This window comes from Chrysochloris asiatica, unplaced genomic scaffold (assembly GCF_000296735.1).
Source record: "Chrysochloris asiatica unplaced genomic scaffold, ChrAsi1.0 scaffold00011, whole genome shotgun sequence".
In the NCBI taxonomy this organism is placed as follows: domain Eukaryota; kingdom Metazoa; phylum Chordata; class Mammalia; order Afrosoricida; family Chrysochloridae; genus Chrysochloris; species Chrysochloris asiatica.
The window spans coordinates 34,750,000-34,768,924 of record NW_006408529.1 but is presented as its reverse complement, the minus strand read 5'-3'; the positions used below and the strand labels follow the sequence as shown (position 1 = coordinate 34,768,924).

General features: G+C 37.2%; 1 protein-coding gene and 1 pseudogene across 1 annotated transcript in view; one reads left to right on the top strand and one right to left on the bottom strand.

The window, feature by feature from the left end:
- TNKS (tankyrase, TRF1-interacting ankyrin-related ADP-ribose polymerase) overlaps positions 1–18,925 on the bottom strand; it is a 278,487-nt gene that overhangs the window by 154,822 nt on the left and 104,740 nt on the right. The gene's annotated exons all lie outside the window — the stretch shown is intronic.
- Positions 890–1,129, top strand: LOC102819435 (annotated as a pseudogene).

The following is an 18,925-nucleotide window of genomic DNA, read 5'->3' as shown; positions in this document are numbered from 1 at the left end:
ATTTCAGTCATGGTATAGGACAAACACTATAGGATATAAGTGCTATAGGCACTGTAGGAGTAGCACTGGACTGCTTAACCAAAAGGTACATAGTTCAAACCCACAAGTTGCTTCTTAAAAACCCTATGCAGGGTTGCTTTGAGTAGGAACGGACTTGACAACACTGAGCCTGGAATCCCTACGGTCACTATGAGTCAGAATCAACCCGACAGCACATAACAACAACACACACATATATTCTTATTTGAGAGGCATCTTCCTTGAACTACTCATTTAATCCCACTAAAATGCTTTGAGGTTGGTGCTGTTATTGCCTCCACATGGAAGAAGAAACTGGACAACAGAAGGTTACACAGCTAATGTAGCGGTTTCCTACTGCTGCTGTACAAATTACTACTAAGATCATTGATTCTCTTGCACTGCAGGGAGTTACAAGTCTAAAACACTACCTCTAATGAAGCTCGCACTCATAGTGCCCAGGCTCAACCCCTGACCAATGATCATACCTTACCCACCTATTCTGACTCCTCCCAAAATAGTTATCTGATTCAAATAGGTCCAAGTTTTTCTTTGAGATTTTTCTCTCTGAACCTTGGAAGAGCCGCGTTTTACATGCAAATAGGAATATAAAACAGTCTGTAATTTAAAGTATGAGATTTGAGACAAATTTAAAATAAAATGAATCTAAGCGTTGTTGTTAAACATATGCTTTTGAATAGATTCTGACTCATACTGACACTGTATAGGGTTTCCAAGGAGTGGCTGGTGGGTTTGAACTGCCAAGTGAAAATTAACCCTGGTAATAAAAACTACTTTCACAACAGTACGTGAGATTGTGCAGGAGTATGCATTCCGGTTCTCTTCTCCCACCTTTCGGAGCTTATCCAAGATGTCAACCTGAGGCCCTCAAGGCCATACCTGGCAGGTGAAGAAGGAGGCTGAGGAAGAGGATCCTCTGGACCAGGCTGTGCTGCCTCCCATTATGCTGTACATGAATGTGTGGCCCAGCACCAGGATTGGCGGCATGCCAGCCACAGGTGCCGGCCTTCAGGGACTGCAAGGTGAGCAACAGGCAAGGCGGTGGGAGAAGCTACAGAGGAAAAAACAACAAGCCAGTACTCACTGCTGAGACCCCAAATCACCTATTCCCAGAGGACAGCCCTGCAGAAACCAGAACCCAAGGAAATCTTAGAGGAAGAAAGTCTAAATAGTGAAAGTGTGGGCCAGAAAGCGTAAAATTTGAGGATAGTGTTGGGACTGGAATTGAGTCAGATAACCATGGGTTTGGACATGACTACCACAAATCAGAAGGAGCTCTGGTAGCACAGTGGTTATGAATCAGGCTGTGAACCGCAAGGTCAGAGGTTCGAAACTACCAGCTGTTCCGCGGGACAAAGATGAGGCTTTCTGCTTCCATAAAGATTTACAGTCTTGGAAACCCTGTACAGGGTCACTGAGTCAGAACTGACTCCACAGCACACAAGAACAACAACAACAACCATAAAGAGCTGGTGTGGCGCTGTGGGTTAATGCATCAGACTGCAAAGGCGTTTGAACTGCATGGTCAGTGATTCAAGCTCACCAGCGGCTCCTTGGACACCCTATGCAGGGTCACTATGGGTCAGAATCGACTCTACCACACTTAACAACAACAACCATAAAGAGCTGTCATGTTTTTATGATCTGATCCCACATAGCCTGACCTATATTACGCTACCTATTTTGCCATGTAAAACAAGGAGTTGGGGTAAGGATACCTCCATCGTGAGTCAGTGTGCCAAGACCTGAATTAATTTAATGAACATCTTTATAAGTAAATTAACAATCTAAAGGTATATTGGTCGCTTGCTCAGGTCTTCATTTATTCAATCATTGTTTCAGCAACAGCAAGTGTTTCTGAGACCTTTCCATATGCCAGGCATTGTATTGGAAACTAATGTGACGAATAACATGATCTTTGCCTTCATGTTACTGAGAGTGCAATTTATCAGTTGTTCTGGATGTTTCAGTCTAAGGGGAGGAAGAAAGCAAATGGGGAAACTACTCAACAAACACTGAGTACCTGGTATATACCACACTCTTTTAAATTAAGGCAGAGTCTGCCCTCAATATATTCCATCTCAACAGACACAATGTTGGCCTAATATTTAAAACTCATATTTAACATTAAAATACAGATTTTTATCTTAAAAAAAAAAAAAGTACATGAACAAGGCCATACAAAACAATGTTGCTAAACAAGGTCATGGGACAGCTATAAAACATACAAAAGCGACTGCTGCTTTCTTACTATTATCACTAGGCTGGCTTCATTCCTTCTGGCCCCTGAACAATTATTACTGAGATAGTCAATTGCTGAACTTCCTTATTTCTTAACATTTCCCAATATCTCTCTTTAGAAATATCTAGCATAAACTTATACCCAATTTATAAAGAAAAGTCAACTCCTCCTCTCTTCCCTTCCTAAAAGGCTCTTAATGGTTTTTTGGATTGTGTCTTCCCTTGTGGCAGCAAACAAAATAAATCTAACTTTATATGACTTCAGGTGAGGTCTTGGTGGTCTTTGACTAATGACACTCAACAAAACAAATGAATATACATATATGTATGACAATCACTTCATTATATATTTTTTCTATCTTAAACATACTAAAATAGTTCTTATGCTAGTTGGATACAGGAAAATTTAACTTTGATACTTTGTAACTTTGTATCTTACTTGATTAAAAAAAATTAATAGGATGGAGCCCTTCATTTATTTTTATTTGTAATTAGTCATTACTCATGTCTTCAGTCTTTTTATTTTACATTGTACTAGTGAAGTGAATAAAACAATCTTTGACTTCTGAAAAATCCCCACTTCATCCTATTTACCACTTGTAATCAGTCCCAATATTCTCCCAGAAAAAGAGAAGAGGAAAATGATAAGTCCTTTGCATAACATAAATAGTTAAAGATTTGATTTGGTTTTTTGAGTAATTTTTTTTTTTTCCTCTTACAGTAATTCAAATAGTTCTCTGCTCAAAAATATTTGTCTTGCTTTCAGGAATACAGAGATAATGTTCTAAAAAGCTAACAAGTTACAGCAAGTCAAGTTTTTTACTGGAGAGTATATATGTATATATATATATGTAAAAATCCTCACCACTGGACTAATAAACAACATTCTTATCAATAGAGTAAAGATTGTCAAGGACTTCATTCTTCTTGGATCAACTATCAACACTCGTGGAAGCAGCCGTCAAGAAATCAAACAATGTATTGCATTAGGCTTATCTACTGCACAAGACCTTTTTAAAGTGTTGAAGAGCAAAGACGTCAGCTTGAGGACTAAGGTGCGCCTGACCCAAGCCATGGTATTTTCAATAACCTCATATGCGTGTGAAAACTGGAGAGTGAATAAGGAAGACTGTAGAAGAATAGATGCTTTTGAGTTATGGTATTGGAGGAGAATATTGAAAGTGCCATGGGCTGCCAAAAGAATCAATAGATCCATTTTAGAAGAAGTGCAGCCAGAGTGCTCCTTGGAGGCCAGGATGGCCAAACTTCTTCTCTCATACTTCGGACATATAGTCAGGAGGGACCAGTCACTGGAGGATAGCATGTTTGGTAAAAGGTGGAGAGTCAGAGAAAAAGAGGAAGACCCCCAACGAGATGGATTGGCCAAGTGACAGCAACAATGAACTCAAGCGTGGCAACAGTAGTGACGCTGGCCCAGAATCGGGCAGTGTTTCAATCTGCTGTGCATAAGGTCGCTATGAGTTGGTACCGACTTGATGGCACCTAACAACAATAATGATTATAATAACATTTTCATTGAATTAAAACATAGTATTTTAATTTGGGAACTTAAAATTGTCACATTAAATTATATTTGTATTCATCCTATTTATCTACGATACTATTTCCTAAAAACTATACCCTGCCTTTTGCCTGGGTGCATTCCTCAAAGCAAGATGGGTTACCAAGCAACTGTATGGGAGCCACCCGTGAAATTTCGGCCAGGGTTCCTGCTCTTGCCACATGTACTCAAACACAGTCTCATCGGAAACACCACCCAAACGTGTTCTGCCAGAGCTTCTATCAGTATGCGAAGGATACAGGCTTCATCAAGTTGGTCTAAGTGATCATCTTTGAGTGGATTGTCTAAAGGCACATCTACCTAATAAAAACAATGCCCAATACTTTGTACATAAAATAAAAATTTCAATTATGTCTGTTAAAAAACAGAAACAAAACCCAGCTAGATCCTAATAGTATTGGGATTTCCTATGCAGACTTGTGTTGGGTTCCATTCTTAATTCTAAGCCTAGATAGAATCCTCTGGTATTTGCAATGTGACTTTCCACTAGCATTCTTTTTAAGAAAGATATAGGACTCCAGAGCTGGGAAAGAGTGAAAGATAAAGGTATTGTTCTCCCCACCCCCCTCCAATAAAATGCATTGAGCCTTCTTAGACATAGAAAATATAGCCCTTGACTTCAAGGAACTCAAATCAGGCAAGGAAGTCAGAACCACAAATGATTTTCAATACAATGTATAAAGTGTTATGGAGCATAGGAGAAGGAGCAATTGATCCTCTGCAGAAATCGTTAAGAACTCAGCGGTCACTGCAGCACCTGGGTTTTTCTCTATCCCCTTTGAGAGTCTGTATTGTCTGCCTAATATTTTTCCAGTTAGAATCATCTGTTCTTCCATACTTTGGCTCAGTAGTGTCAGCATGTCAAGAATAAGGGTAGATGTGAGTGTATATGTGCATAAATATACACACACTGGTTTATAGTTTGTTATTTTTTAAAGTTAGTCTGCACAATCTTTCCTAGAGGTGATAACAGGTAGGAAATACATAGTTCCAAGACTACCCCTTTCTTTACTTTTCTGAAGATACTGCAAGGTTACGCAACGTGGACAACTTTTAGCAGATCTTTCCAGACTAAGAACAGATTGTGTTGTTGTTGTTGCTGTTGTTGTTGTTAAGTGCCTTTGAGTTGGTTCCCACTCAGTGACCCTGTGTAGGGTTTCCAAAGAGTGGCTGGTGAGTTTGAACCACCAACCTTGTGGTTCAAGCCTATCTTACATTAACCCACAGCGCCACACCAGCACTCCAACTAACAGATTAGGAAGAAGGAATAGGTGATCCACTTCTAAAGGATTAGTTACTTAACTAATAGCAGTGGCATCTATTAACAATGAAATAGCAAGAAGAAAAGGAAGTAAGTATCATCAGCGTGTAAATCAGGATCGCTGGTAGCAAGGTGAGTTAATGCAATGGCTTGCTAAGTAGAGTCAGCAGTTCGAATCCACCAGCTGTTCTGTGGGAGAAAGATGAGACTTTCTGCTCCCATAAGATTTACAGCCTCTGAACCCTATACAGGGTCACTGCTAGTCAGAACTAATGAGATGGCACACAGCAGCAGCAGTAGTCTGTAAATCATACTGTGTGCTTTATTCAGTGGTTTTTTGTTGTTAAGTGCCAACTAGTCGGTTCCAACTCATAGCAATCCTATATACGGTTTTTGAGGAGAAGCTGGTGGGTTTGAAACACCAATCTTTTGGTTAGCAATCTAGTGCTTATTCTACAGCACCACTGCAGGATTCCTATTCAGTGTTTACTTTAGCCGATATAGTTGAGATGAACGTGTGCACATGCACATATAACTGAAAAGAGCCCATTGGTACAATGGTAAAGTTCTTGGCTGCTAACAAAAAGGTTGCTGGGTTGAACCCACCAGGGTTTCCATAGGGAAAAAACCTGGTGTTCTCCTTCCATACAGACTGCAACCAAGAAAATCCTGAGGCATTTATACTCTGTTACACAGAGTTACTATGAGTCAGAATGGATGCCATGACATACATGGATAACAACAACATCACTGATGCTGAATTAGTTCAGAACCTACCAGGAGCACCACACTAAAATGAAGGAATACCAAGAAAACAAATAAACAAAATACACACAAACACTTGCTCCTCAAGGAGCTTATGATTCCCATACCTCAAAGTGGAAACCTGTTAAGCAGAAGAAACCTTTAGCAAAATAATTTTGCAAAGTCCAATAGTCATATTCTGCTGACTTTTATCACAGTAAAAAATCATGTATACAATATTGTATCATGTATGTGATACTGAGCTAGAGACAACCTAAACAACAAGGACATGTGGAGTACTTAGAAAATAAAATTAAACGTATAGCTCTTGTGCTTTGTAGTATAAACACACACACACATATTTTTTTTAAACAGCGAATTGAACAGAGTTTTAAAATGGCATAGTAGCTATTTCCCAACACTTAAAGAACTACCAGAGTACAAAAGAATCAGAGTAAGAGAAGTTAAGCTATAAAGTAGTAGATTTCAGTTCAAAGTAAACGGCCTTTGGTCTAGCAGCCAAGCACTGTACCACCTGGACTTGAAATTCAGGGCACTAGCCCCAGGGAAAGGCTATCTTTGCCTGCTCTGAAGGAAAATCTTTGACTCTATAAACTTTTCTTCCTCCATCCCTTAGTGATCTCCAGGTGGCAGCAGTTTTTCTTGCTTTGTTCTTACTTGCTGCTATGCCTAAACTTCTCTTTTATATGTCAAAAATGACTGGCCTAAAATACACGCTAAACCAATATAGTGCATTAACATAAGAAAACCTTATTCCTGGATGAGATAATATCCATATTTATAACCCAAAACAAATCCATACCATCAAGCTGATTCCAACTAATAGCAACCTTCCATGTACAGGGGGGTTGGAGTCCTGGTGTGGTGCACTAGGTAAGCATCAGATTGCTACCGCAAGGTCAGCAATTCAAACCCACCAGTTGTTCTTCAGAAACTCTATACCTAGTCACTATGAGTCAGAACCAACTGGATGACACTTAGCAATAACAATAACATGTATAGGAGGTTAGGATTTATAATATATTTTTTCAACTCAGTCCATTTATTGTTCTTGCTGCTGTTAAGTGTCATTTGAAGCTTTTGAAGTAAGAGGCTTTAAGGTTATCAAGATGAAGAGACATTAACACTTTGCTAAAATTTGTATAATCTACAAAACCTTCTTTGGTTGGTTCCAACTCATAGCAAGGAATGGCTGATGGATATGGACTCACAACCTTGCAGTTAGCCATCCTACAGCCTATCCTACAGAGCCACACCATATTCTAAAGCAAATCATTGCACTCTGGGGATATAAAATTTTTACACTTTCAAAGAGCTACATATCATTTGATGCAAACACTCCACAGAAGTATAAAATGAGTAACAGTACTCTGGTGTGGCACTGTAGGATACGTATTGGACTGTTCACAGTAAGGTGGGCAATTCAAACCTACTAGCTGCTCCTGAAAGCCTATACAAGGTCAGAAGTGACTCAACAGTACACAACAATTCAGTTTGCATAGAAAATGGAAACACCTCCAGAAAAAACTTCAGGAGATATTATAGCTAAAAAATGAAAAGAAAAAAAAGCATATCTAATATTCCAAATTGAAGTGTTTTTAGTTTTACTTCAAGAACTCTAGTAAACGATTTCTTTAATACATAAACATAACAGTGTGACAAATTACAGCTAAGTCATTCATGGCGGCTCATGTTCATGGAGGGTGACACCATTCGGGCCCATTTAGCCACTATCTATAAAATTATTTGTCCCTGACCCATAACATAGAGACACAAACAGAAATTAAGTTGGCAGACATCTTTATGTGGTAAAAGTAGCTAATTGTATCAAATATATTCATAGTTCTTATTTGCAGGCAGCGGTTCAAGCTCACCAGTTACACCTCGGAAATCCTACACAGGGTCGTTATGGGTCGAAATCAACTCAACAGCACTTAACAACAACAACAATAATAATAATTAAAAGGTTGTCCTGGTGACATAGTGGTTAAGTACTTGGCTGTTAACCAAAAAGTTGGTGGTTTGAGTAGCAGTCTGCTTTAAGATTTACAGCTTTTTCCTTTCAATAAAGGAAACCCTATGAGGTAGTATGAGTTGGAATATACTCTGCAGCAAAGGGTTCTTAAAGTAATTGTCAAACATTTTCAGAGAAAGCTTAATTAAGGGGAACCAGTGCCACACTAGACTGTTCACCACAAGTTCAGTGGTTCAAATCCATCAGTCGCTCCTTAGAAACACTAGGTATGGTCACTATGAATCGGAACCAACTCTCCAGCACTTAGCAACATAATCAGTGCCACCAACCACTCCGTACAAGACAGATGTGGCAACAGGTTTTCATAAGACTTACAGCTTTGGAAACCCTACAAGACAGCCTTACTCTGTCTTATAGGGTCACTAAGAGTCAGAATTCACTCGAACTGTATTGGGTTTTTAGGGTTTCGGAATCCCTGGGTGGTACAAAAAGTTAACACAAATGGTTAACACATCCTTCATTCCTCTGATAACCAAGAGGTTGGAGGTTCAAATCTACCCAAAGGCAATTTGAAAGAAAAGCTTGGAGATCTACTTCTGAAAAATGAGCTATTGAAAACCCGTGGAGCATAATTGTACTCTGTCATGAAGGAGAATAGATCTGACAACAACTGGTTAACTAATTACTGCTGTGAGAATATTAAAAACTATTCTTCATTACTCTAGGGTACCAAACAATACTATTTGTTCATTTTGAGTAATTTTTGAGTAAAATGCACTTAAACTGATAGAACCTGACCTTTGTAGAATGGCTTCAGAAATAACTATGTAGGAATAGTAACAAAGAAGGTATTGTAGATGATACAAATTTTAGTAAACTATTAATGTCTTTTCATCTTGGTAACCTTAAAGCCTGTTACTTCAAATACTTCTATGGAGTGCTTGTATCAAATGATATGTACCTGTTTGAAAGTGTAAAAATTTTATATCCCCAGAGTGCAATGATTTGCTTTAGAATATGACAATACTTGGCGAGGTTATTTGTCGAAGAGAACAACTAAGAAATACTCTAAGATTTATTCTCTGCTTTGTAAACATGAGAGGAAGATCTATAGTTTTCACATATACAAAGTGAACTGGAAAACGCTCACATCTTCTAGAAAGAGACTTGTGGCGACAGATATAACCTATGGCAAATACTGGAATGAAGTTATTCCAGAAATATTTTCACAAAACAAAACATAGTATATCACCATAACTGGTCATCAGGTGATTCTCTGTAAGTCATGATGACCAAGTTAAAAAATAAATGTCTCTTTCTCTCAGTGCCTGTCTGTCTCTTCTATGTGACACGTACACTCACCTGCTCACACATTCACAAAGATTCTCAAGAAAAGAGGTTAGTCTATAAAATTATGAGTACTCTGTGGCCCTACAGTTTTCATAAATAAATTCCAAAAACTTAGACTTTGGCAAGGTATTAAATATAACTAGAATTGTGCACCCTGTACAAAATTAACAAATTGTAAAAGGTTTTTGCCTTTTGTTAAAATATGGTACAAAAATGAGGTCAGTTTTAAAAGAAAAAAATTATATAAATGAATCACAATTACTTTATACTTAATACTGCATGAAACTATACCAACTGCCCAGTTTGAAATTTCCTAGAGAGCTGGAGTACACAATTCTCTACATCATTTTCTATCTTTTACATTCTATATAATGTTTATCTCTTCTCTACTTGTACGTCTTTTAAAATATTGAAAACAATTTTTTACTTTGCAAATTCCTTTGTTTCTTAGGGGAGACCATCTTCACTTTGGGTAAATAATATTTTAGAAAAAAGCCCTTAAATTTTGTCTAATCACTTTACCCTGAAAAGTGTAAAAGACCTAAAGACAAAAAAAAAAATAAAAGAAAAGAAAGAAAGAAAACATTTAGAATACACACTTTTATTCTCTCATTGTTCAGGAAAACAAAACAAAACAATAGTATACAAACCATTATTCAATAACAGTTGTGGCTTGTAAAATGAGTGTCTGTATGTCTCTATGGATGTGGCTACATGATTATGACTGTTTTCTTTGCCAGGAGATTAGAAGATCTTAGATCAATAATGCCACAATTCAATAGATCAGCTACAACATTTAAGCATAAAATTTGACCCCAAGTGTACTCACTCTGAGTAATGGAGAGAGTTAATGACACTGGAATGGGAGCCATGATTATGGTAAACATCAACCCAAAACCACACGAGCTGTTGGAGACCCAGTTTCAATTCCTGGCAACACCATCTGTTGCAATGTAGAGTTGTTATCCATAGTGTTTTCATGACTGACATTTGGAAGGAAATGTCCAGGTCTGTCTAAGGTACCTCTGGGTGGGTTCAAATGGCAAAGCGTCTGGTTAGTAGTCAAGCACTTAACTGTTAGTGTCACACAGGGACACCTTAAAGTAAACACAAAAATAAGTAAATAAACAAATAACAAACCAAACCACTGCCATCAAGTCATTCCCAACTCATGCTGCAGCTGCTGTTAAGTACCATCGAGTCAGTTCCAACTCATGTGAGCCGGTATAGGGTTTCCAAGGAGTAGCTGGTGGGTTTGAACTAAATAAAACAAACCACTGCCATCAAGTCGATTCTAACACACAGCAACTCTATAAATCTTTATGGATGCACAAAGTCTCATCTTTTTCCCACGGGGCAGTTGATGGGTTTGAACTATCAACCTTGCAGTTAGCAGTTCAGTACTACTCCTACAGCACCACCAGGGCTCGTAAAACAAAAATATCCCACTACCACTAAAGTTGATTCTAATTTCATAGAGACCCTGTGTAGGGTTTCTGAGGCTATAAATTTTTTTTTTTTTTACATCTTGACAGGAGTAGAAAGCCTCATCTTTCTTCCATGGAGGGTTTGAAATGCCCAGCTTGCAGTTAGCAGTCCAGTACTTACAATACAGTGCCACGAGGACTTCTTAAAGTAAGCATACAAAAATATAAAGAGATCCAAGAACATGCTATGAAAACTAGTCCTTTAAGGTCACAAATGTTCCCTGATTAATAAAATACTAAGAAATGTGTGCATACAATTATTTCCTTAAAAGAAAAAAAAAAAAAGTATAAAACTGCAAACCTCTGGTATGATGATATTAAGCAGAAAGCATTTCAATATTGCTTCTGTTCTTTATTGAGTTTCTTTCCTTTCTGCATTCCTGGCTAGCTTTCTCTACTGGAAACCATCATTAATATTTCTGCTGCGTATGTTTTTGCTTTACAAAGACTATAAGCATACAGTTATTTTATTTTGCCTTATTAGGTTTTAAAAATGAAAGTAGACTTCTTCCACAAAATGTGCTGCTCTTCTGGAGAAAAGGATACTCTCCCATGATCAGTTACTGCCGCTAGCATTCTAATAACTTTTTAAAAACAAGAGTCATTTTTATGTCCTGTCATAAGCAATACATCATTCACTCCTAGTATAATAGCATAATAGAAAAACAACATGTGAAAAGATGAAAACGTCAATAGAGAAAAAGAGATTCTTTTTTTTTTACTCACCTGAGGCCTATTTCCAAACACTGAGGCCAACCAAGTACATATAACTAGAATTATAAGGAGGAATGAATTTTTCCCCACAACAAAACATCCTGAAGTAAAGCGCATAAACCAAAACTGGCACACAAAATATTACTTCTTTTCAGAAGGAAAAGAAATAAGATTCAAACTAGTAAAGATGGAATAAATTCAGATAACTCATCAGTCAAAGAACAATCTATCTAGCAGTTGACTTCCTGTTTAATTAATTTCCTAAACAGTACTTCTTTTAAAACAAAAAAATAAACAAAACAGATTTAAAACAATACTCAATCAATACGGATAATTATATACACTATCCACTTTAATTCACAGAGACTTGGGCATAATGCCCAGGCAGGCCATCAATTCAGATGACTTTCAATTTCCACATTAAAAAAATGTCTAAACCTTCAGTCAATTACAATAAAAAGTTTAAAGCAAAAAACAAAACAAAACAAAAGAATGTCTAGCAATTCTACAACTGTCAGATACAGTGAATAATGAAATGTACAATTTTAAGATATCTAAATTCTTGGCACTCTAACTAAGCCTGATTCCCTGAGAAGGGAAAAAGTCTGTTCATCTAGCTAGAGAGTCATATGCACGAAGCTAAGAAAGTTCATGAGAACTAGTTAGTACTTGTCTAATGTTCACTAAGGAAATATATCCTCAAGAAGGAAGTGATGGAATTCCCACCCAACTATGAACATTTAGTCTATTGTGATCTTGGGGAAAAAGAGAAGAAAAAAAATGGTAAGATACCATTTGCTTTAAAACAATCTCAGAAAATTTAATGCCCAAAGTTATTGTTTTTGTTTTTTCAGAACTCTATTTTTTCACACACAAAAAAAACATAATCATTTAAATGTATGATTTTCCCCCCATTATGTATTAGCAAATTGTTTCTGCCTAACACATTGTGTCAAGAATTAGCAGCTTACAACAAAAAGCATTTATAATCTCACAAAGTTTGTGAGAGTCAAGAATCTGTCAGCAGCTAAACTGGATGATTCTTAGTCAGTGTTTCTCACAAGGTTACAGTCAACTTGTAGACTGGTACCACAATATCTCAAGCACTGAAGAATGTGTTTCTAGGTTTCTCCAGCTTTATCACACAGTTGTTAGATGGCCTCAGTGTCATCTAACTCAGTGTCTGTCCTTAGCACGTGGGTTTCTCCATAGGCAGCTCATAACATGGCACTTTATTTCTTCCAGAAGAAGTGATTCAAGAAAATGAGAAAGACAAAATCCAAGACAAAAGTCACAATCATTTATGACATAATCTTAGAAGTAACATATCATTACCTCTGCAGTATGCTACTGATCACATAGAACAACTGTGGTACTATGTAGGAAGGGATTACACATTTATGATGGAGTCAATATTACAAGACAATTTTGCAGGCTAGATAAATTTTGTTTCTTACAAAAAAGCATTATTTTGCTTCATGTAACAATATACCCTAGAAATCTTGCCATCAGTTCATAGATAACATCATTATTTTATAGCTATGCAATACTCTGTTATATGTATGTACCAGAGATTATTCAACCAATCTTCTCTAGGTAGGCATTTAGGTTGTGGTTGCTATGTACTGTTAAGACGATTCTGACTCATAGCGAGCCCACACGACACAGTAGAGTTGCCCAAAGGATTCCTAGACTGCACTCTTCATGGGAGCAGATCACAAGGTCTTTTCTCCCATGGAGATCTGGTAGGCTTGAATCTTTCAATTTGCAGCTGAGTATTTAGCCATTGTACCACCAGGGTTCCTATATTTTAAGATGATAAATAACTACCTTTTTGCTTACATATTTTTATTGGTGAAAATCAAACTGCTAGAAAAACCTATTTATATCATCAGTGCACAAAACTCTTGAGAAGGTCAGCAATATGAAAGGTCTTCAAAAAGTTCATGGAAGAATTCTATTATCTTATAATTCCATTTGCCCTTGAACTTTTTGAAGCCCCCCAGAACCATATTTGAAAATATATTTACCAGTTTGAATTTGTCATTGCTAAAAGTCTTATCACACATGTATTAAGCACCTCATCTTATGAAGCAGTTCTACTCTGCACACATGGGTCATCCTGAGTTGAAAATGACTCGATGGTAACTAACAATGTAAGTGCTGATGCAATATTTTTCAAACATATTGCTGCTGCACATCATCAAGTCGGTTCCAAGTCTTAGAGACCATGTAGAGGGTTTCCAAGATAGAAAATCTTTATGAAGCAGGAAGCCTCATCTTTCTTCCCTGGAGACTGGATGGATTGGAACTGTAGACCTTGTAGCAGCCCAACGTGTAACCCACTATGCTATCTGTACTGCTTTCCATACATACTACTTACATCAAATTTCTCTGTAAGAAACAGCATGTGGTGGTTGTAATTGTGTGCCATGGAGTCGGTTCCGACTCATAACGACCCTTAGAGGGGTTCTGAGGCTGTAAATCTTTATGGGAGCAGAAAGTCTCATCTTTTTCCTGCACAGTGATGGGTAGATTCAAACTACTGAAATTGTGATTAGCAGTACAGCTCGTAATCCACTGCGTTACCAGGCACAAATAATGGTAACATCATTAAACTAAAAGTAAAGTGTAAATAGAAAAATGGCAACCATTCAATAGTACATCTGTAGAAAAGTAAGAGATGAAATGATATACCAACGTAAGTGGCCATGAAAGGGCTCAAAATTCTCAATAGCTGTTTAAAGAGATGGAGTTATACGGTATTGATAGGAAAAGTCACAAGCCAATAAATACATAAAACAGTAGGAGGATGACTTGTATGTTAGATAATAGCACTATGTTGTTGTTATTAAGTGCCCTTGAGTCTGTTCTGACTCAAGTCAGCCCTGTATAGGATTTCCCGGGAACAGCTGATAGGCTTGAACTGCTGTGCAGTGCTTTTCCTGTAACACCACACTAGGAGACCAATAGCACTAGCAAGCATGGTAGTGGTTTCTGTTTATATGGTAAAACCTTCGTTCTTAGAGTGCACGCTGAAGCATTTAATCATGAAGCACTACAATATCTGCCAAGTATATGAAATGAAAGAAAAAGAAACAAAATATATATGAAGAGAAGATTAAAAGTATATTCACAATGAGTGAACTATGAGAAAAGTACATAGGTGCTCACTGTATACTTATCTCCTTATCTCTCTTTTGTAGATTGGGAAATTTTTCAAATAAAAAAATAACAAAATTTTAAAGAACTAACAGGGAAAGCTTGCCATTAGCAATGACAGATTAATTTACACAATTAATAGCTCAACTGCATTAGCTAGCTGTTTAAAATGTAATTTTGAAGTAAAAATAGTAGTTGAATTTTCCTTAAGTAGAATAAGCTGTAAATTTTTCTCTGTATTTTGAGAAATGAAATCCATCATCTTTCTATTTACAAAGTCTGATTGCAAGTTTCAGCTTTTAATATCATTAAGTTTTCTGAAGATCCAAGCAACAACAACAACAACAAAAAAAACACCTGCCACGAATGATCTACCAAAAGCCTTGAACAAAGATTTTAAGATACAATTTCATTACGTTTTTATCAAACCAGCTTGCCTTTATAAAATTATAAATAAATCACCCTTTAAAATCTGTATCATGACCATTTCAGCTACTACCACTGAGATATGAGATTTCATGAAAGCTGTTATCTGCATTCTATAGCTGGGTTCATGCTGAAAATGCTTTAAAATTTTATCATCTTTTTCTTGAAAGAAATCAACCATAGATTTTGTTTAAACATCAATGTGACTGAGAAAAAAATAAAAAGAACAACTCACTGCCATAGAGTCAGTTCCGACTCACAGAGGCATAAATAAGGTTTCCAAGGCTAAAATCTTTATGGGAGCAGACATCCTCATCTTTCTCCCACAGAGCGACTGGTGAGTTTGAACTGACAAAATTGCCACCAGGGCTCCTTTTTGTGATTGAAAATGTGAAAAATCAATACAGTTTTAGTAAACTGTCTTCCACTGTACCAGATAACAATCTAATTTTTCTAAAATAATTACCAACACTCCATTGTAATCAGTACATTTTATGAACTCTACTTTTTCATTCTGCTGTGCATAAGGTCGCTATGAGTCAGTACCGACTTGATGGCACCCAACAATAACAACTTAACAACAGAGGAGGTCATAAACCTGAGCTGGGCTGCTACCTGCAAGGTCAGTAGCTCAGGTCAGTAGTTCGAATCTATCAGCCACACCACGGGAGAAACATAAGGCTTTTTGCTCCTATAAAATGTATAGCCTCAGAAACTCTGATTAGAGGTGTTATGAGTCAGAACCAACTCAGTGGCACAAAACCACCACTACCACCACTTAACAACAACAACAACAAAGCAAGCAGTCCACTAGCCATTCTGCAGGAGAAGGCAGCAAATTTCTGCTCCTGTAAAGATTTACAGCTTTGGATATCTCACATAGGGTCACTATGAATCGAAATCAACTCAACTGACCATGCTTATTGGTTAAGCTAGTAAGAAGCACTGGTGGTTTTATAATGAAATATTTGTTTGCTAAGCAAAACATCCAAGGTTTGAACCTACTACCCATTATGCAAGAGAAAAGACCTGGTGATCAGTTGAACTCTGTTCCATAGGGTTGCTGTTAGTCAGAATTGAGTCTGCTACAACATAGCACACAATAAAGCAAATAAGCAGTGGCAATGATGGTTCAGGGGTGGAATCCTCACCTTCACTGTGGGCGATCAGTTTCAATTCCCAGCCAATATGGCTCACGCACAGCCACATACATTCTCAGTAGAGACCTGAGTTTTGCTATGATTTTGAACAGGTTTCTGAAGAATTTCCAAACTAAGACAGGCTAGAAAGAAAGGTCTTGCAATCTACTTTTGAAAACTAAGTAAGCCCTATGAATCTCAATGGTCCGGTACCATTATGCATGGGGTCACCGGGAGCTAACAATAATACTAACAAGCAAGAAAGTGAAAATAAATCCAAAGAAATCATATCTCATGGGATGAGCAGCATGGTTCTCAATCTACTGCCAAAGGACAAAACATACTCCTATCAGTAATGTCTCCCTATAAAACAATAAGCTTTAGGCTAAATTTACTCTTTTCTAGGTTCCTGAAAGGGAGCTTACTTAATTGACTATAGACTTTCCTTGTTTTCTAGTTTTACAAATTCCCCTTTTTCATTGCTGTTAGGTGCCATCGAATCAGTACTGAATCAAGTGACTCCATGCATAGCAGAATGAAACACTACCCAGTCCTGGGCAAACCTCACAATTGTTGCTATGCCTGGGCCCACTGCTGCTGCCACTGTGACTATCTAGCTCATTGGGGGTCTTCCTCATTTTCTCTGACTCTCCACTTTATCAAGCATGATGTCCTTCTCCAGTGACTGGTTCCTCCTGATAATATGTTCAAAGTATGAGAGACAAAGCCTGGCCATTCTGACTTTCAAGGAGCACTCTGGCTGCACTTCTTCCAACACAGATCTGCTTGTTCTTTGGCAGTCCATGGTACTTTGAATATTCTCCTCCAACACCATAACTTAAATGCATTGTTTCTTCCATAGTCTTCTTTATTCACTGTCCAACTTTCATATGCATATGAGGTTACTGAAAATACCATGGCTTGGGTCAGGTGGCACCTTAGTCCTCAAAATTACAAAGACTGATGGAACCCCTGAGACAATGGCCTTTAATCACCCTTCAGATCTGAAAATGAACTTACCCCCGTTGCTCAACTTTCAGCCAAACAACAGAAGGTCTGTATGGGGAACAATAACACTAGTGAGGTCTGCACACCTTAGGAAAAATCAACCATCTTAGATCAAAAGGCAGCATTTACCCAAGGACAACGTTTCGAAGGGCTAGAAAAGAAGACAAAATGGAAACAGGAAATATATGGAGGAAATGGAATAAGTGATACTGCCTTCAACAAAAATTCACAATAAAAGGTTTAAAAAAAAAGACAAACTAACAAAATTCACACAGGAGAAATATATAACCTGAACAGTCTAATAGCTATTAAAGAAACAGAAGCAATAATTAATAATTTTCCAAATAGATGTAACAGACCCAAGGGGTTAATGTTTTTATTGGTGAATGCTAATAGATATTTTTAAAAGAAATAACACCAGTACTTGATAATTTCTTCCAGCCTACAAACTAGAGAGCAAAGACTTAATATACTGAGTTTCAAAAGTTAGAAAAATCATTTTAATACTGAATTTCTTTTACTGTAAGAATATTACAACGATATTAACAGACTGGATTTAAGTTCTCAGTTTATAGGTAAGATCAATTTTTAGAGTACGTTTTATACCACATTCTTCCAAATGAAGGAGTGAATAAAAAAATCGGGTTTTGTAAATAAAAACAGGGTAATTCTGGAGTGAAACTGCTAATTTCAAATCCCAACAAATTCTCTTAATGACTTTATGAACTTGCAAAAGTAACTTATCCTCTTTCAACTGCAAAAATAAAAACAATATATATCCTTAGTCTTGCTGGGAGGACTCAATGTTCCTAGCTCAGAGAAGCACTCAGGAAGTGTCAGTTAATATTATTATTATTGTATTTTATATTAAGTCATATAACTTCTAACGGAAAGTTTATTTTTTGTTATTAACTTGCTGTAAATAATTTAAATAACAGTTCAACAAAAGCAAAATCAGATAACTGGTTAAGAGAAGATGAAATTAACTAGCTTCAGAGAATATACTTTATGGAGCAAATAACACATTCAATATGCTCTATGTCATATATGGCCGTTTAAAAAGGTGGTTGTTAGGTGCCATTCGAGGCAGGTTCCAACTCATAGCAACCCTATGTACAACAAAACAAAACACAGCAGGATTTCATATAAGGTAAGATCAGAAATATGTAGGCTGAAAGTTGATCAAGACAGGTCGTAGTTTAAGGGTTTAGATTTATTACGGGTGTAACAGGAATATAATAAAGAATTTTTTAATCATGGGTGTCATAATAAGATTCAGGCTTTAGAAGGATCCATGGAGAGAACTAAGTGAAATAAAACTGAAGACAGAAAAATCCATTACGATGCTATTTTTCTCATAATAGAAAGAGATGATGAAGGCATTGCTGTTGTTATTGTTACGTTGCCATCAAATTGGTTCTGACTCTTAGTGATCCTATGCATAGCAGAATGAAACACTGTTTTGTCCTGTGCCATTTTCCTAATTGTTACGCTTCAGCCCATTCTTGCTGCTGCTTTGTCAACTCATCTTGTTGGGGCTCTTCCTTTTTTTTTGCTGACCTTCCTCTTTACCAATCATGATGTCCTTTCTCCAGGGAATAGTCCCTCCTAACATGTCCAAAGTACAGGAGATGAAGTTTCACAATTTTGGCTTCTAAGAAACATTCTGGATGTATTTTCTCCAAGACAGATTTAGATGTGTTTGTTCTTCTGGCATTCCATGGCACTTTCAATGCTCCCCCAGCAACATAATTCATATGCATCAATTCTTCTCTG